The sequence below is a fragment of the Giraffa tippelskirchi genome, chromosome 7 (assembly GCF_054371585.1).
Source record: "Giraffa tippelskirchi isolate mGirTip1 chromosome 7, T2T-mGirTip1v1.2.pri, whole genome shotgun sequence".
Lineage (NCBI taxonomy): Eukaryota > Metazoa > Chordata > Mammalia > Artiodactyla > Giraffidae > Giraffa > Giraffa tippelskirchi.
The window spans coordinates 107,678,859-107,696,548 of NC_137281.1; the positions used below are offsets into that span (position 1 = coordinate 107,678,859).

At 38.7% G+C, this 17,690-nt stretch overlaps 1 protein-coding gene and 1 non-coding gene across 9 annotated transcripts in view; one reads left to right on the forward strand and one right to left on the reverse strand.

Annotated features, from left to right (window-relative positions):
• The window catches only part of ZNF609 (zinc finger protein 609), a 190,727-nt gene that overhangs the window by 78,191 nt on the left and 94,846 nt on the right, over positions 1–17,690 (reverse strand). The gene's annotated exons all lie outside the window — the stretch shown is intronic.
• On the forward strand, positions 6,966–7,101 carry LOC145515997 (small nucleolar RNA SNORA51). The gene has a single exon (XR_014061184.1). It is a non-coding gene; the product is annotated as a small nucleolar RNA SNORA51 (small nucleolar RNA).

The window sequence follows — 17,690 nt, forward strand, 5'->3', positions numbered from 1 at the left end:
CTACAGTAAAGCCTAACAACTGACAAGCTTCATCAATGAAAAAACAGCTTCTAAAAAAATGGATTGTAGTGTTTTGCTTTTATAATCACTCTTTAAGTTTCAATTATTTTGGCATCTTAGCAAGTATTTATTATACACCACCTGGCTGGGAACCTTAGTTCCTGTGTATGCGTGCTCAGTTGCACAGTCCTTTCTCTTTGTGACCCCATGGACTGTAGCCTGCCAGGCTCCTTTGTCCATGGGATTTTCCCAGCAAGAATACTGGAGTGGATTGCCATTTCCTCCTCAAACGGATCTTCCCAGCTCAGGGATCACACCTGTGTGTCCTGCATCTCCTGGATTGGCAGGTGGATTCTTTACCACTGAGCTACCGGGGAAGCAAGCCCCTGTAGTGTTTTGCTTTTAAACACAAGTGGATAATCAAGAATGGCAAGGCATTTGATTAAAAAACACTCTGAGTCTAAACAATGAATGAACTTGAAACAAGTAGAGAAAATGTAGAGAGCAGAAAAAAAGAAAAAATTACTGTATCATATACAAGATATTGCATCCATGGAACAAGAGATTATGAAAAAGCATTCAGAGTATAAGAAAGCCACTGTAGAAATTAAAATATATATATATATATATATATAAAGTAGGAAGTTTTAGGATATATACTGAAATTTATCTTAACTTGCTTCCTTATTAGAATTTTGGGTTGCTTGAATTTTTTTAAAAAAAAATTCATTTTTTGATCGCACTAGGTCTTCATTGCTGCACACAGGGTTTCTCTAGTTGCAATGATCAGGGGCTTCTCTTTGTTGGGGTTCGCAGGCTTCTCTTGTTGCAGAGCATAGGCTCTAGGCACATGGGCTTCTGCAGTTGCAGCACACAGGCTTAGTAGTTGTGGCTTGTGGGTTCAGTAGTTGTGGCTCTCCGGCTGTAGAGCACAGGCTCAGTAGTGGCGGCACACAGGCCCAGTTGCTCCGCAGCAGGAGGAATCCCCCAGACCAGAGATCAAACACATGCCCCTGCATTGGCAGCAGATTCTTATACACTGTATCACCAGGGAAGTCCTTGAATTTTCTTTTAAGCATCCTTGTTTGTAAGTTATTGCAAAATGTTTCCAATTACTTTCTACAAGGGTAAACTCCTTACAAGTGGAATCGTAGGGTTTTTGTCACATAATCTTTTTAAAAAACATTAATTTATTTTAACTGGAGGATAATTACTTTACAATATTGTGGTGGTTTTTGCCATACATCAACAGAATCAGCCACGGGTGCATATAATCCCCTCATCCTGAACCCCCCCCTCCCATCTCCCTCCCCACTCCATCCTTCTGAGTTGCCCCAGAACACGGGCTTTCAGTGCCCTGCTTCATGCATCGAACTTGCACTGGCCATCTATTTTACATATGATAATATACATGTTTCAATGCTATTCTCTCAAATCACCCCACCCTCGCCTTCTCCCACAGAGTTCAGAAGTCTGTTCTTAACATCCGTGTCTCTTTTGCTGCTCTGCATATAGGATTGTTGTTACCATCTTTCTTAATTCCATATACATGCATTAATACACTGTATTGGTGTTTCTCTTTCTGACTTACTTCATTCTGTATAATAGGCTCCAGTTTCATCCACCTCATTAGAACTGACTCAAATGCATTCTTTTTTATAGCTGAGTAATATTCCATCATGTATATGTACCGCACCTTCCTTATCCATTCGTCTGCTGATGGACATCTACGTTGCTTCCATGTCCTGGCTATTGTAAATAGCACTGCAATGAACACTGTACCCTTTTTCAATATTTCTCTTTCAATTCTGCTTTCCTCAGTGTGTATGCCCCCCAGTGGGATTGCTGGGTCATATGGCAGTTCTCATTCCAGTTTTTTAAGGAATCTCCACACTGTTCTCCACAGTGGCTGTACCAGTTTGCATTCCCACCAACAGTGTAAGAGGGTTCCCTTTTCTCCATACCCTCTCCAGCATTTGTTTGTAGACTTTTTAATGGTGGCCGCTCTGACCAGCGTGAGATGATACCTCATTGTGGTTTTGATTTGTATTTCTCTAATACTGAGCAATGTTGAGTATCTTTTCATGTGTTAAATTTCTTTCAGCAATGTTTGTAGTTTTCAGTGTTTACGTTTTACATATCTTTTTATCAGGTTTATCCCTATTTTATATTTTAATGCTATTAAAAATTATGTTTTAGAAACTTCAATCTGATTCCCAGTATACAGAAATACAATCGATTTTAATATAATGAACTTCTGCACTATTGCTAAATTCACATATTACTATTGTTTTAATAGCTTTTTGTAACTTTCTTAAGAGTTTCTCTTTTTAAGATTATAAAAAAAATTTCTCTATTAAAACCTCATGTTACCTGTTTTTTTCCTCGTAGCATTTTCTACACAAATGATCATAACATCTTTATTTACATAAAGACATTTTTATTTCTTCCTTTTCAATTTTGGATGCCTTTTATTTCTTTTTTTCTGGTCTTACTGGACTAGCTAGAACCTCCAGAGTAATGATGGATAGAAGGAGTAAGAGGGGACATCCTTACCTCAGGCTTTATCCTAAGGCGAAAAGTATTCAGTTTTTCAATGTTAGCTAATGTGTTAGCTGTAGGTTTATGATAGATACTCTCTATCAGGAAGAGATTCCCTTCTATTTCTGGTTTCTTGAATAGGGTGAGGCAAACGACGGGCAAACGAGGCATGAAAAGCATTGACCATGGGTGCAAAATTTAAGGGAGTACCAAGAACCTCAGTAATCGAGAAATGATATTTTAATACAATATTTTTTAAAAGTCAAAATTAATGCAAAAAATCACAATAAACAAAATACTGAGATTTAAGTAAAGATCAGATTAATCTTACTGATTTTTCCTTGGGCTTCTGGCTGCAATTTGGGTCTGCATAGCACTGTCACTGGAGCCCTAAGAATAACAGAAGGATGGGTACTGCAGACCCAAGGAACAGCACACATAAAGGCCATAAGCTAGGGGTGTGCCCGGAGCATCTGAGGAATATTAAGGAAAAGAGTGACAGAGGGAGAGGACACAGTAAATGAGGTAAGAATGAAAATAGGAGCCTGATGATCTAAGTGACTACAAGAACTTTGAGATTTTTGAATGATATGAGAAGCCACTACATGGGTTTAAGTAGAGGAGTAAAATAATTTGATAGGCTTTAAAGGGATCACTCTGACTGCTAAGGCACTAAACACAAGGGGACTAGTTAAGGGCTATTACAATAATCCACAGTTGTTTAGATCAGCTGGAAGCAGGGAAAGTGGTAAGAAGAGTTAGATTCTAAATATTTTGAAGATAAAGCCAGTATAGTTTGTTGGTGGATTATATGTGGAGAGGGAGAGAATGAGAAGAATAACTCCTCGGCCCAAGCAATTAGAAAAATGGAATTGCTATTTACTGAGATGATGAAGACTGAGAGGATCAGGTTTTGGACAAAAAATTCAGAAGTCTTGATTTTGGACATTTTTTAAGTTTGAAATGCCTATCAGATATCTATCTAAGTCAAAATGTCAGGTAGGCAGATGAATACACGAGATGGATAGTAAATGTGAAGTTGTCAGCATATAAATGAGAGCAGAGGAGATACTGGAGAATAGGACTGAGTCCATGGGCACTTCAATGCTTAGAGTTTGGAGAGATTAAAAGTAAGCAGCAAAGGAGACTGAGGTGAAGAATACAGTAAGGTGAGAAAAACAATCAGGAAACTGTGATGTTCTCGAAATCAAGTAAAGAAAGAGAAAGTAATCAAATCTGCTGAAAGGCCAAGTAAGATAAGGATTGAGAACTGAGAACTATTAAGAAAGTAAAAAGACAACCTACTAGAGAGTGGGGGAAAATATCTTCAAATCACATATCTGTTAACAAAAAGACAACGCAATTAAAAATGGGCAAAGGATCTGGGGAAATCCCTGGTGATCCAGTGGTTAGGCTTCTAAGATCTCACTGCCAAGCTCCAGGGTTCAGTCCCTGGTCAGGGAATTACAATCCCACAAGTTGGGTGACCAACAACAACAAAAAAGTCAAAGGATCCAAATAGAGATTTTTTTTTCCCAAAAAAAGTAAGTATATATACAAATGACCAACAAGCAAATGAAAAGATGATCAGAACCACTAATTATCATGTGCCATATGCTCAGTCATGTCTGACCATGCTTTGTACCCTCCAGGCTCCCCTGAACATGGGATTATCCAGGCAAGAATACTGCAGTGGGTTGACATTTCCTACTCCAGGGCATCTTCCCAAGCCAGGGATCGAATCTGCGTCTCCTGCATTGCAGGCGGATTCTTTACCAGCTGAGCCATTGGGGAAACCCAACTAATAATTAGGAAAATGTAAATTAAAATCACCTCACATTCACAAAGGTGGTTCAAATAAAAAGACAACAAGATGATAACAAGTGCTGGTAAGGACAACTTGGAACCTTCTAACATCGCTGGTAGGACTGTTAACTGGTGCAGCCACTTTGGAAGTTTGGCAGGTCTTCAAAATGTTAAACAGAGTTATCACGTGACTTAGCAATTTCACTCCTAGGTATAAAACCAAAAGAATTGAACACACATGTCCACACAAATTGTGCACATGAATGTTCATAGCAACACTATTAATAATATCCAGAAAAGAGACTCAAATTTGTCCATCAACTGATGAATGGATGAATAAAATGTGTTTATATCCATACAATGGAATATTTGGCTATAAAAAAGGACAAAGTGGACTTCCCTGGTGGCCCAGTGATTAACAACCTGTCTGTCAACGTAGGAGACACAGGTTTGATTGCTAGTCCAAGAAGATTCCACATGCCACAGAACAACAAGGCCTGCATGCCGCAACTACTCAGCCTGAGCGCCTAGAGCCTGTCCTCTGTAATAAGCGAAGCCATCACAATGCGAATGAAGTCCATACACTGCAACTAGAGAGTAGTCTCTGCTCGCTTTAACTAGAGAAAGCCCGTGCACAGCATTGAGGACCTAGTGAATCAAAAAAAAAAAACTTTAAAAAAAAAGAACAAAGTATAGATAAATCCTGTAACATGGAGGATCTTTAAAAACACTATTCCAAGTGAAAGAAACCAGACTCAAAGGGCCATATATTATTTAATTCCACTGATATGAAATGTTGAGTCAGAAGCAGAGTAATGGTTTCCAAAGGTGAGGAGGAGGCAGGAATGTATACTGGCTACTAACAGGCATAGAGTTTCTTTCTGGGGTGATGTAAATGATCTAAAATAGTGATCATATAATAGTGATAGTTGCATAAGTCTGTGAATACACTAAAATCCCCTGAATTTCTTATTTTTAATATGTGAATTTTATGGCATGTGAATTGTGTCTCAAGAAAATGCCTACTTAAAAAATGTTGAGAATTGATCACTGGATTTACCAATGTAGAGGTCACTGGTGACTCTGACAAGGGCATTTCCTGTAGAATGGCAGAGTAAAAGATGTTGGTAGGGCTACATTTCTTTGTAGAGGCTCTAGGGGAAATTTGTTTTCTTGTTTCCAGTTTTTAGAAGCTGCCTGCGTGCCCCAGCTCATGGCACCTTCTTCCTCCATATTTAAAACCAGCAGTATAATATCCTGAAATCTCTCTTACTTTCCTATCGCCCACTTTCCCTTATCAGGACTTTTGTGATTACACTAGGCTCACCTGGATAATCCAGGCTACCCTCTCCATCTCAAAATCCTTCATCACATATAGAAAATTCCTCTGCTATGTAAGGTAATCAGCTTCCCTGGAGGCTCAGCTGGTAAAGAATCCACCTGCAATGCAGGAGACACAGGCTAAATCCCTGGGTTGGGAAGATCCCCTGGAGAAGGGCATGGCAACCCACTCCAGTATTCTTGCCTGGAGAATCCCATGGGCTGAAGAAACTGGGGGGCTACGTGTCCATCCATGGACACGACTGAAGTGGCTGAGCACACACACATGCATGTAAGGTAACGGTCACATGTTCCAGGGGTCATAGGATATTCTTGAAGTTGCTCAGTCGTGTCTGACTCTTTGTGACCCCATGGACTGTAGCCAACCAGGCTCCTCCATCCATGGGATTTTCCATGCAAGAGTACTGGAGTGGGTTGGCATTTCCTTCTGCAGAGGATCTTCCTGACCCAGGGATCGAACCCAGGTCTCCCATATTGCAGGCAGATGCTTTACCGTCTGCGCCACCAGGGAAGCCTAGGTGGCCATTATTCTGCTTATCACATACATATAGTTTTTGCATACTACTGAAATTAAATTGGTATTAATTCAAACTAGATTATTCCACTAAGAAAATAGCTCTAAATGTTATATTAAAAGAAACAATCAAGGAATTTAAATGGTACATTAGAATACTTCCCTTTAACACAAAAGAACACGTGGTGGAGGAATAGAGGAACAAAAAAGACATAAAACATATAGAAAATAAACAGCAAATGGCAGACATAAATCTCACCAGTAATTATGTTAAATGTAACCAAATGAAACATTCCAATTAAAGAATGAGGGGGCACTTCTCTGTGCTCCGAATGCAGGGAAGGGCGTATGGGTTCCATCCCTGGTTGGGGAACTAAGATCCCACATGTCACGCAGCATGGCCAAAATGAATGAGTGAACGAGGGGAAGCAACCCAGAGTCTATAAAATCACTAAAATAGACAAAAGACAAGACTTACAAACCTAGAAGGTTTTAAAGAATAAGGAAAGAGAGAGTGATCCGCAAGTGCCAAGAAGGAAAAAAGATGACACCCACTTTTAGGTTGACTGACATAAGGAACATGAGAGGACTGCACTGAAGCAGGATCCTATAGAGATGTTTATGATCTTTTTGGACAAAACGAAATTTAAATTTTTTGTTTCGTAAAAATTTGTCCATCTTTTTCCTTTATGTTTCTTCCCCTAGCATTCATGCTTAGAAAGGCAGTCATATTCTGAGAGCCAATAAAAAATACTCATCTATGGGCCTCCCGATGCTTACCACAGGCTGTGTACTTACACTGACTATATAGAAAGAGGAGGCAGAGTAAACCCACCCCATATACACCTCAGCCCAGGCAGGCCCTTTACCTGGTCTGTATTGTGAATGGGGAGACATGGAGAAAAAGGAAAAAAAAGAAAAAAAAAAAATACTCATCTATGTTTTCTTTTTCATATAGGATTCCTAAATTAGAGCCTCAGTTCATTTTAACCTTACTGTAGACTGTGCTGTTTAATACTCTCTTTATTTTTCTTTCATAGATTAGAAGGAAAGGAGAGTAAAGGAGACAATGTATTATAGAAAAAGCACTAAATTAAAAGGCAGTAGTACTGACATTTAATCCAAACTCCACTACAAAGCCACTGGATGCAGGCAGCTTGATCTCTGGTCTACTGCCCTCTTCCCCCATTGCCATAGTTTAACATCACATTCTCTATGGGGTTGCAAAAGAGTCAGACGCAACTTAGCAACTAAACAACAACAACTGTCTTATCAAAGACCTTTGGGGCTTCCTTGGTGGCTCAGTGGTAAAGAATCTGCCTGCAACGCAGGAAATGTGGGTTCGATCCCTGGGTTGGGAAGATCCTCTGGAGAAAGAAATGGCAACCCATGTCAGCGTTCTTGCCTGGGAAAACCCAGGGACAGAGGAGCCTGGCAGGCTATAATCCATGGAGTTGAAAAAGAGTTGGACACGACTTAGTGACTAAATAAAACATCATCACCTCTGGTCTATGGCTATAGGTGATTATATCTCCCAAATGTTGGTGAATTGGCCAAAATGACAATAATCTCTCCTTCTTCCAATCCATCCATCACAAAAGCTAGAAAAGCCTTAAAATGAAGGATTCATATCTATAGCTCATATAAATTGCTCCTACAAATTAGGAAAAACAAATAATTCAAGAGAAAAATGAGTAAAGGTTAGGAACAAGCAACACACAGAAGAAATACAAATGACCAACAGATATATTTTAAAAATTATATTCAACCATACTAATAACTAGGAAGGCACAAATTAAAAGTCCAAAGCATCTCCCTCATCAAATCATCATTAATTATAAAGACTCATAAACACCAGGTTTGATTAAAGATACGGAGTAGCAGAAACTTTCATATTAAAATCTTATATTAAGAAGTTTCATACTCAATAATAAGGAAATCCAAACTCCACAATATGACTTAAGCCCTTTCACAATATGGCCTTGGCTTATCTTTCTTTTCTCTCTATCCTCTACCCATCCTGGATTTTAGCTGCACATCACAGAAAAAAACACGACACATATTAGATTTTTCATCCCTCAACAATTAGGAGCATGTGCTTCCTATCATCTGGAATGATCCTTTCATCTCCTCAATGAAAATGCCATATTTCCTTTCAAGATAAAATTTAAACACTCTCTTCCATGATGTCCCCAAATTTAGCTGACTTCTCTTTTGTGTTCTTCCAGTACTTTAAAGCCCAAGAGTCTTTACCACATTTCCACTTGAACTTATCTGTTGATAATTTTTTGTCTTCCTATCAGACTGAGGAAAGTGGCCCGTGAGATTCTAGTCTTATTTATTTTCGTTTTTACAGCACTGAGCACATAGTTGGTGCTCCATAAAAGCTGAATTAGTAACATTTCACCTACAGTCTAAGGTGAACAGCAGATTTTTTTCATTTCTCAAAGTCTACAAAGACCAGTATTTAGTATTATCTTAAAATTACAACTCTCTAACACACCACTGTCCAAAACACCAAAACCAACTACCTTATATTGGTAACTTAGGTTTCATTTTTTATCATTTACAAGGCTAAAAAAGTGAAATGTTACTTTTGTCAATATGTGGTCTCAGAAGATTAATTAGAAATTTAAACAACCCTCTTTTAAGAGAAGCGGTATGCAAAGCCGTTGACTCCATCTTGACAGATTAAAATCATCCAGGGTTTTATGTACATTATGAAAATTGGTAACCACTACAAAAAGCCATGTCTCCTCCTCCAAGGTAGTTAAACATTTACCAGCACATCCCTGGACCAAAGTAGACCAGCACTGTGACTAGCTAATAAGGAAACAGTTGTTTAAGTCTTCTTTCTTCTTCAAGAAGCTTTCTGGTCTGGTGTTGCTAAACTATTTTCATTTATTTCCCCCTAATTTACAAATCCTAAATTACTTACATCTATGTCAAACAGCTTTTTTTGCATTCACCTTATTCATTCAATAAATATGGACCTGTGGCCCTGTCCATATTGATGATTGCTTTATCCACTCCTTTTTTACCTTCAACTAAAGAGTAAAGCTTCCTGAAAGAGGAACTTTCTCAAAAGGTACTTAACACATAATGACTAGGGTAGCAGACATTGTGGTCAGCTTCCAACATCCATTCCACCTGAGAATATCAGTCCAAGACAATTATTGAAATCCCATTCCACGAGTCAGTGACTAGTTTAAAAGAGGGCTTATGACCCAGTTATGGTCAGAGATGTAAGAATAAAAGTCTGCTGGGAGCTTCTGGGAAGGGCTTTCTTGCTCCTATGAGCTAGAAGCAAATTCCCCTTCTTAACCTCATGTTGTGGTATTTGGATGAAATTCTTACAAAGCTGGAATCATCATATAATCCAAAGCAAATAAACAAAAAACCCACACCTGACCTATTTCTCAAATTCTGTTATGAGTGATAAGAAATTTCCTAATGCCATTTAAAAACAGGGTTAGCAAAAGCATATTAACTGATAAATCAGAAACGTAGACAAAGATCTATGTACTGAAGTAGGATTTTCACCATAGTAAAATTTATTATTTACAGAGAATAACTGTGTTCTAAATTGGTTTTTCTCCCTTACCATTTTTTAACATACAACTATTTTTTTTCAATTGAACAAAAGATTCTTTAAATTCTATAGTGTTTTACAGTTTTCAAAAGTTTCACACACGTGATTTCATATAATCCCATAATAACACTTCTCCCCCAACCTCTATTTTGCCTCTTCCCCCTCCTATTTCCCCACTGGTAACCACTACTTTGTTCTCTATATCCCTAAGTCCCTTTCTTTTTTAATTCACTAGTTTGTTGTATTTTTTAGATTCCACATATAAATGATATCATCGTCACTCTCTGACTTACTTCACTTAGCATAATGCCCCGGAAGTCCATCAATGTTGCTGCAAATGCCAGGGAAGTCCCTCTATTCCACTCTTGATCGGCACTTCAGTTGTGCCCATATCTTGGCAACTGTAAATAATGCTGCTATAAATAATGGGGTGTGTGTATCTTTTTGAATTAATGCTTATGCTTTTGGGGTAAGATACCCAGTAGTGGAACTGCTGGATCATATGGTAGTTCTATTTTTACCAAGTGCGTTTAAAAAAAAAAGTTGCCCCTTACCCCTGTTGCTGTCCCATTTCTACTCCCTAGAGAATAAACCATTGCACTTCTTTTAAGTAATTATTTTCAAACTAATCTTTATGCTAAATGACATGCTTGTGTTGCTACTTCTTGATTTTTCAGTTTTGTGAATTATCCATTGATTTCCCACTTTGGAAGATGATCTCTTTTCTTCCTTCTGTACCCAAAATACACATGCATCCTTTCTATCTCTCAAACTATCCTTTATAGTGATACTATAATTCTGACTAGTTCAATATTCAATGTAAGTAGTAGTGATTATGTAAGCCTATTCACACTTGAGCCATACAGTAAACCATGATTCCTTTTCCTTTCCTACACAAGTTTTTTATTTTTCTGTATTATCTTTTTAACTCATTTGCTTAGATTTCTATTTATCAGCATTTTGCCCCAGAAAATCTTTGCCAATTGTCTAAATTTCCTTTCAAGACATTCATATTAATAAAGTATTCTATTTCATCTTCCTAAAGAAGGCTCTCTTGGAGACTTTGAACCTTCTCCAATCTGGATTGGCTGCCCTCTCAGTGCTGGTAAACTGTTTATCTGAAATCTCCATTCTCTAATCTGAGGAATCCCCTAGTTTGTCTTGTTTACTGAGTCTCCCATTTCCTCAATCACGTTTCCGTCTTTCCTGGTTTATGACCTTATTTTGCGGACAACATTTTTCAGTAGCTTCCGAGAATGGTGCATGGGAAGGAAGGACATTTTTTAAGACACTGAAAGTTTATTCTAGCTTTCCAGACAAGACCGATAGTTTGGCTGAATAGAAAAAAAAAATCTACGCTCTGTTCTTGGATATAGTTTCTGACAATGATGTGCACTGATTCATGTGTAAAGAAAGCATGGAGGAGGGCATGGCTTGGCTCCAGTATTCTTGGCTGAAGAATACCATGGACAGAGAAGCCTGGTGGCCCACAGTCCATGGGGTCACCAAGAGTTGGACACAACTGAAGTGACTAACCACACGTACAACGCTTGGTATGATGTGATGAAAATGGCCCTTTACTTCTGTGGTTATCTTCTCAAAAACCCATAACCTTTATTTTATCATAAGAAAAACTTCAGACAAATTCCTATAGTGAGATCTACAAAATACACGATAACTACACCTCAAAATTGTCCAAGTCATCAAAAACAAGGAAAAGTTTGAAAAACTGCTACCACCAAGAAGAACCTGAAGAGACATGACAACTAGTTGCAATGTGGTATCTTAGATTAGACTCTGGAACAGAAAAAGGAAAGGTTAATCTACATAAGATATAGACAATAATAATAAAGCAATATTAATTCACTATTGTAAGGAGTATTTCATCTAATAATATAGGATGTTAACAGGGAAAACTGGGTATGGGGATACATAATTGTCTAAACTACCTTCTCAACTTTTCTGCAAATCTAAAACTGCTCTAAAACAGTAAAGTCAGTTAAAAGGAAAAAACAATAATGATCCCTGCAGCTAGGGTAGAATGTGATCTGACCAAACCAAGATGGGTAAAGGAACTGAATAAATTAGAGTTCACAAAGAAACACATACTGCGTACTTCTCCCATACCTTAGGAAAAAATTGGAACCTTTCATCCAGTCACACAATATCAGATCAGTTGTCTAATCATAAACACATATAAGACAAGAAAAATCAAATCAATAAAAGTATACTGAGTCTTATTTACATGCAAAAAGTTATCCCTAGACTAGTACTACTCTAAGCTCTAAGGAAGGTCTCCAGATTGGGAGCATTAGTATTTCCTGGGAACTTCTTAAAAATGCCAAATGGCATCACACCAGATTTACTCAATCAGAATATCTGGTGGATTCAACCTAGAAATCTGTGTTTTAACATCCTCTCCAGGTAACGTGCATGCATCCTGAAGTTTGAATCTCACTATGGTAGGCAGCATGAATGAGGCAAATTCGTACACAGTGGTCTGGGATGCAAGTAAGCAGATGGAGAATTCATGTCTCACAGCAACACATGTGCCACGTGATTACCAAGCAGCACTGGTAAAGAGCAGTCAGCACTCTTCTACCAGATACTGAGTAGAAGAAACACAATGGTTAGATCCTCTGAGCATCTCCTGGCAATTACAAAGACAAGCAAAAAGGAACAGAAGTCAGAGGCAGGCTGAAAATGCTGGCCAGCAGGGAGATACACATAATAGTAGGTGTAGTGTATATGCTACTCAGTGATCCCAAACAGATTAAGTGTTGCAATCCAGCTCTCTTAACATCTCCAGATTCTTGCTTTTCATAGAAACCTGGGGATTAGTTTTGACTCTTCCGCACTTTGAGATTGCTGTTTCCATCTTGTGTTCGCCTATTTAGAAATGAAAAAGCACTTTCTATATTACCAACAAAAGCAATTCAGCAGAATTCATTTCTATATATTGTGCTGCCAAATATAAGCTCTATTAATGAACAGCACAAGGGACCAGCACTTGGCTTGGTAAAATGATTAGAGTGTCAGGAGAAATCTAGCTCTGCAAGCTGCTGCATTAAAAAAAAAAAAAAAATGCATTTAACTGCAGCCACAGGTCCCTCCCTCCTATGGCTTCAAAATCAGATGTTCACCCGTCCCTAGCAGCAAGATGAAGACCTTAGAGAGAGGGCCCTGACAGCAAACCACAGAGGCTGCAGACACAACTCATTTTAATTGCATCAGCAACTGCTAAGCAATTAATGAAAAGACAGAAAGAGGGAGGAAGCATCAGGGCAAAGAGAACAGACACTTGAGCAACCATGTGGAAATACTTCATCCTCACCCCAATGAGAGTTAGGTTATTTATGGCAGCTGCACAGAGCATCAAATCCTTGCATCTGAACTCCCAGGCCACTTGCCAGGCAGCAATAAAGCTACACAGTCTAGATTTCCTCTTGCTTACAGTTTCATGTCTCCCATATTCTTCCCTGTAGCCACCAACAAAGATGAGGCGGGGAGAAACCAACAGATCAAGTAGGTTACTCAGCTATTAAGTCCCTTGGGCAAATTCTATGCTTTTTACAATACTGGATATGAGGATCAGTAATACTAAATACTACCAGCAGTGATTCATCAGAAGCATGCACACACTAGGCCTAAGGCCTAGGGGGCGGGAACTCCATCAGTAATCCCCTGCAGTTCCCTTCTTTTTTTTCAAGCTACGTTTTTACCCTATCACAGAAGACAAGGACAAAAACTGTCAACAAAAACTTCTCAGAGAGAAAGTAAATTCTCAAATGTGGCCTTGGGTACCAAAAAAACATCAGCATGAAAGAAAAACAAAAGCTCACACAGTCATTTAGTGCCAAAATTCCAGCTGTTATCTCCCTAGTGAACTGGGAACCTTAAGTTACATCAGTGAATGTTGGTGTTTTTTTTGGGGGGTGAGGGTGGGAACTGATGAAAAATTAGAAGGTCCTGACTAATTCATACAGGGAGTCTCAAAAGAGAGTGATACTCAGATGCCCTCAACTCCCTGCTCAGTCACAATTCAAACATAAGGACCAGAGGTCTTGGGTTTTCTGCAACAACCCTCACTGAAAAATTTTACCCTACTGTGTCTGAATTTGAGATTGTATAAGAAAAATAATCATTATATATATATAGCTTATCCCAAAGTCCTTCTCACAGATCTTAATAAAACATGACAAACCAACGTATGCAGACAAAAGGCAACGCTAAATAAGTGAAAGCTGCTCAGTTGTCTCCAACTCTTTGCGATCCCATGGACTATACAGTCCATAGAATTCTCCAGATCAGAATACTGGAGCGGGTAGCCTTTCTCTTCTCCAGGGGATTTTCCCAACCCAAGGATCAAACCCAGGTCTCCTTCATTGCAGGTGGATTCTTTACCAGCTGAGCCACAAGGGAAGCCCAAGAATACTGGAGTGGGTAGCCTATCCCTTCTCCAGCAGATCTTTCTGACCCAGGAATTGAACTGAGGTCTCCTGCATCGCAGGCAGATTCTTTACCAACTGAGCTATCAGGGAAGCTCCGCAATACCAAATAGACAAGGATAAAGCAAGCAGGAGACAGATTCCTGAGGCCAAGGTCCAAAGGTATTGAAAGCTGGACTTTACTAATTGGCCTATTCTCTACTACAGAATTACTTGCACTACTTACTAAAAATATGGAAGATTATGATTCAATGAAAAGTAATTCTCAGCTGACTGCTATTAGAGGAAAAATAATTGAACTCCTTACAAGTCCCCACCAGATCTGGTTTCTGCCTACCTGCTCCTCTCATAACCTCTTACCCCCTTCATTCCAAACTATGCTGTCATTCTGTAAATATTTATTCAGTGCCTCCTGCATGCTGGCACTGTTGTAGGTACTATGGATGCATGTAGGACTCTCATGTAATGCTTGTTCGATTATGTCTTATATGAAGGCTCTGGCTGAGGAGGCAGGAGAAGGCTGAAGTCCAGACAGGTAGCTAGGCTGCCTGTCCTGGTGTGGGCCTACAACCTCTTAGAAGGGAAACTTTTTCTCTAATGTGCTGAAAGAAGCCTAATGGCCTAAGAGAAGCCTTAGGTTTACTGACAAATAAATCAGACAAAAATCCCTCCCCCATGGATCTTACATCCCTTTGCAGGGTGAGGTGGACAAAACCAAAATAAACTGCATAATACGTGAGACAGTGAGAAGTGTTAGGGAGAAAATAAAACAGGGAAGAGAGGATAGAAAGTTTGTGTAGGCAAGTAATTTTAGAGTACCCACTAAGAAACTGACACATTTCTATGTTTAGAACCTTATCAACCCCTTTCTTGTCTTCAGGCCTTTGCACTTGCCTTACTATCTACCTAGAATACATCCTAGGGCACAACCCCCTGCCCTCATTTTTTAATAGCTAGTTTTTTATCTTTCAATTTCAGCCTAAATGTCACTTGCTCAAAGGGGCCTTCCCTGGCTGCTCTAAATAAAATAATAGCTACCCAATATCTCTAGGCATTACTAACCAAATGAAGACTTGACTACATAGACTAGAGTTTAGATTTATTCTGTCAATATTTCTCGATTTAACGTCTGTTATTTAGCTTCCTCATCTGCAAAATGAACAAAAATAGTACCTGCCTTTTAGGGCTGCTATGAAAATTAATTATAACTACTACTACCACAATAACGTAACGATGAAAACGATAATAGCAATGATTACTTACATAGTTCTTATCATGTACCAAGCATTATTCTATGTGTTCTACTTTTATTAACACATTTAATCCATTCAATTAATCCATTTAAAGTGCTTAGCACCATATTCAGTAAAAAAATGCTGGCAGTCATTCTCACTACCATCAGCATCAGTGGCAGCATTATGAGCTATTCTACTGAAGTATCTTAAGCACTCTGCCTGACTTTCTGCTCCACTGACGGATCTAGGTTTCAAAGTTCTTTCTTTCCCTTTTAGGATTAACAGCCTAAAGAAGGAATTTATGTATCAACCTCAACTCTCACTCTGTGCAAAATGATTTCTCATTCCTGGCAATGTCATGGACTTAAAAAAAGGAAAAGACATAAGCTTGTCCTTATGGATCATATGCTTTAAAAGTCTCTAGAGGGTAAGTAGTAAGACAGTGTGGAACCAGAAGCCAAAATCCCCAGATTCACTGATCACAGAATGCTAGAGGTTATCCAGATTAATCTTTCATTTTACACATGAATAAAATGAGGTTCAGAGGAAGGAAGTTATTTGCCAACTTGCCTTGTTACTTACAGGTAGTTCATTATGATCCTGGAAACAGAATCTAAATCTCTCCCTCCTCATCCAGCACCTTTTCCATTACTCCATAGAACCACCAGTTCAAAATGGTTACCTGGAGAACAAGGGAACTAAACTTGTTCATTATACAGGTCTCTCCTGAATCTGTTCTAATACGGTGATTCTAATAGGAATGAAACCAAGAAAGAGATATATATAAACTTTCAATTTTGGGAAATCTTAGGCTTTTAACACTCAAGTTTGGAAGGCAAAAGGATTGAATCCAAAGGAGTTAAGTATTTCAGTGCATAGGTGTGGTATTTAAAAGCTATAATCAGGAATTCCCTGGTGGTCCAGTGGTTAGGACTCTGTGCTTCCACTGAAGGGGGCGCAGGTTTGACACTTGGTTGAGGAACTAAGATCCCACAGGCCGCCTGGCATAGCCAAAAAAAAGCCATAATGAAATAATCTCCCCATTTTGGGGGGAAATAGCCTTCAGAGCAAAATTCCCAGAGTTAAATGTAAATTCTAAGACTGTGTTAAAGTAAATTAGGTTCTGCCCATAGTGGCAAGAAGGATAAATTGGGATAGGATTGTAGGTCTGCCATTATTATTACTTCAAGCAAATTACTTTTCTTCTTTATAACTGAGTCCCTGTGCACAGAAAATGAGAAGGTTAGGCTAATTATTTTTAAGATGCCTTTCAACATTAAAAATATATGGTTTGACCCAAATATAGGACATAACATTACATTCTTTTAGGATTAGCAACGTGATTTTCCTTCCTTAATGATGATATACAACAAATAAGAACAATAATTAACTTATGGGTGGACGCCTTTTTTAGAAACCATTTAATCATGAAAATGATAGCTGGCACAGTGTTTGGCACATAGCAAGTTCTCAAAAATTATCAAATGAATGAGTATGTATGTAAATTAAGCAATTAACCAATTAGATATAAATTTATTTATATCGAGCTGATCAAAGGGAACTTTGACAGCTTGGAAGTGAACTTCTTAGGCTTTGGCTCTATAAAGAATAAATATCCTAGATATGTCATATACCAAAAAGAGTGCTAACTAATATAGAAAGTGGATGTATTAGTTTTTGGTGACTGCTGTAACAAATTACCACAAACTTAGTGGCTGAAAACAACATAGCATTCTCATATTTATGAAGGCTAAAGTCCAAAATCTGTTTCAGCAGGCTGAAACCAAGTGTTGGCAGGGCCAAACTCCCTCTGGAAGCTCTAGAAGAGGATTTGTTCCCTGACCCTTTCAGCTTCTAGTGGCTGCCAGCATTCCTTGGCTTTTGCTGCATCACTCCAATGCACAAGGCCAGCATTTTCAAATCTTTCTCTGTTCTTTCTTCACATCACCTTCTCTTTTGTGTATTCAAATCTCCCTCTGCCTCTCTCTTGTAAGGATAAGGTGACTGCATTTAGAGCCCACCTAGATGATCAAGGATAATCTTCCTGACTCAAGATCTGAACCACACCCTCAAATGCACTTTTTCCATACAAAGTAAAGGGATTCTACAGGTAACAGAGGTTAGGACGTGGATCTCTTTTGAGAGGAACATTTTTTCCAGCCTTCCACAGTAGAATATGAATAATGGTGACAGACTGGTAACCAGAGTCTAAA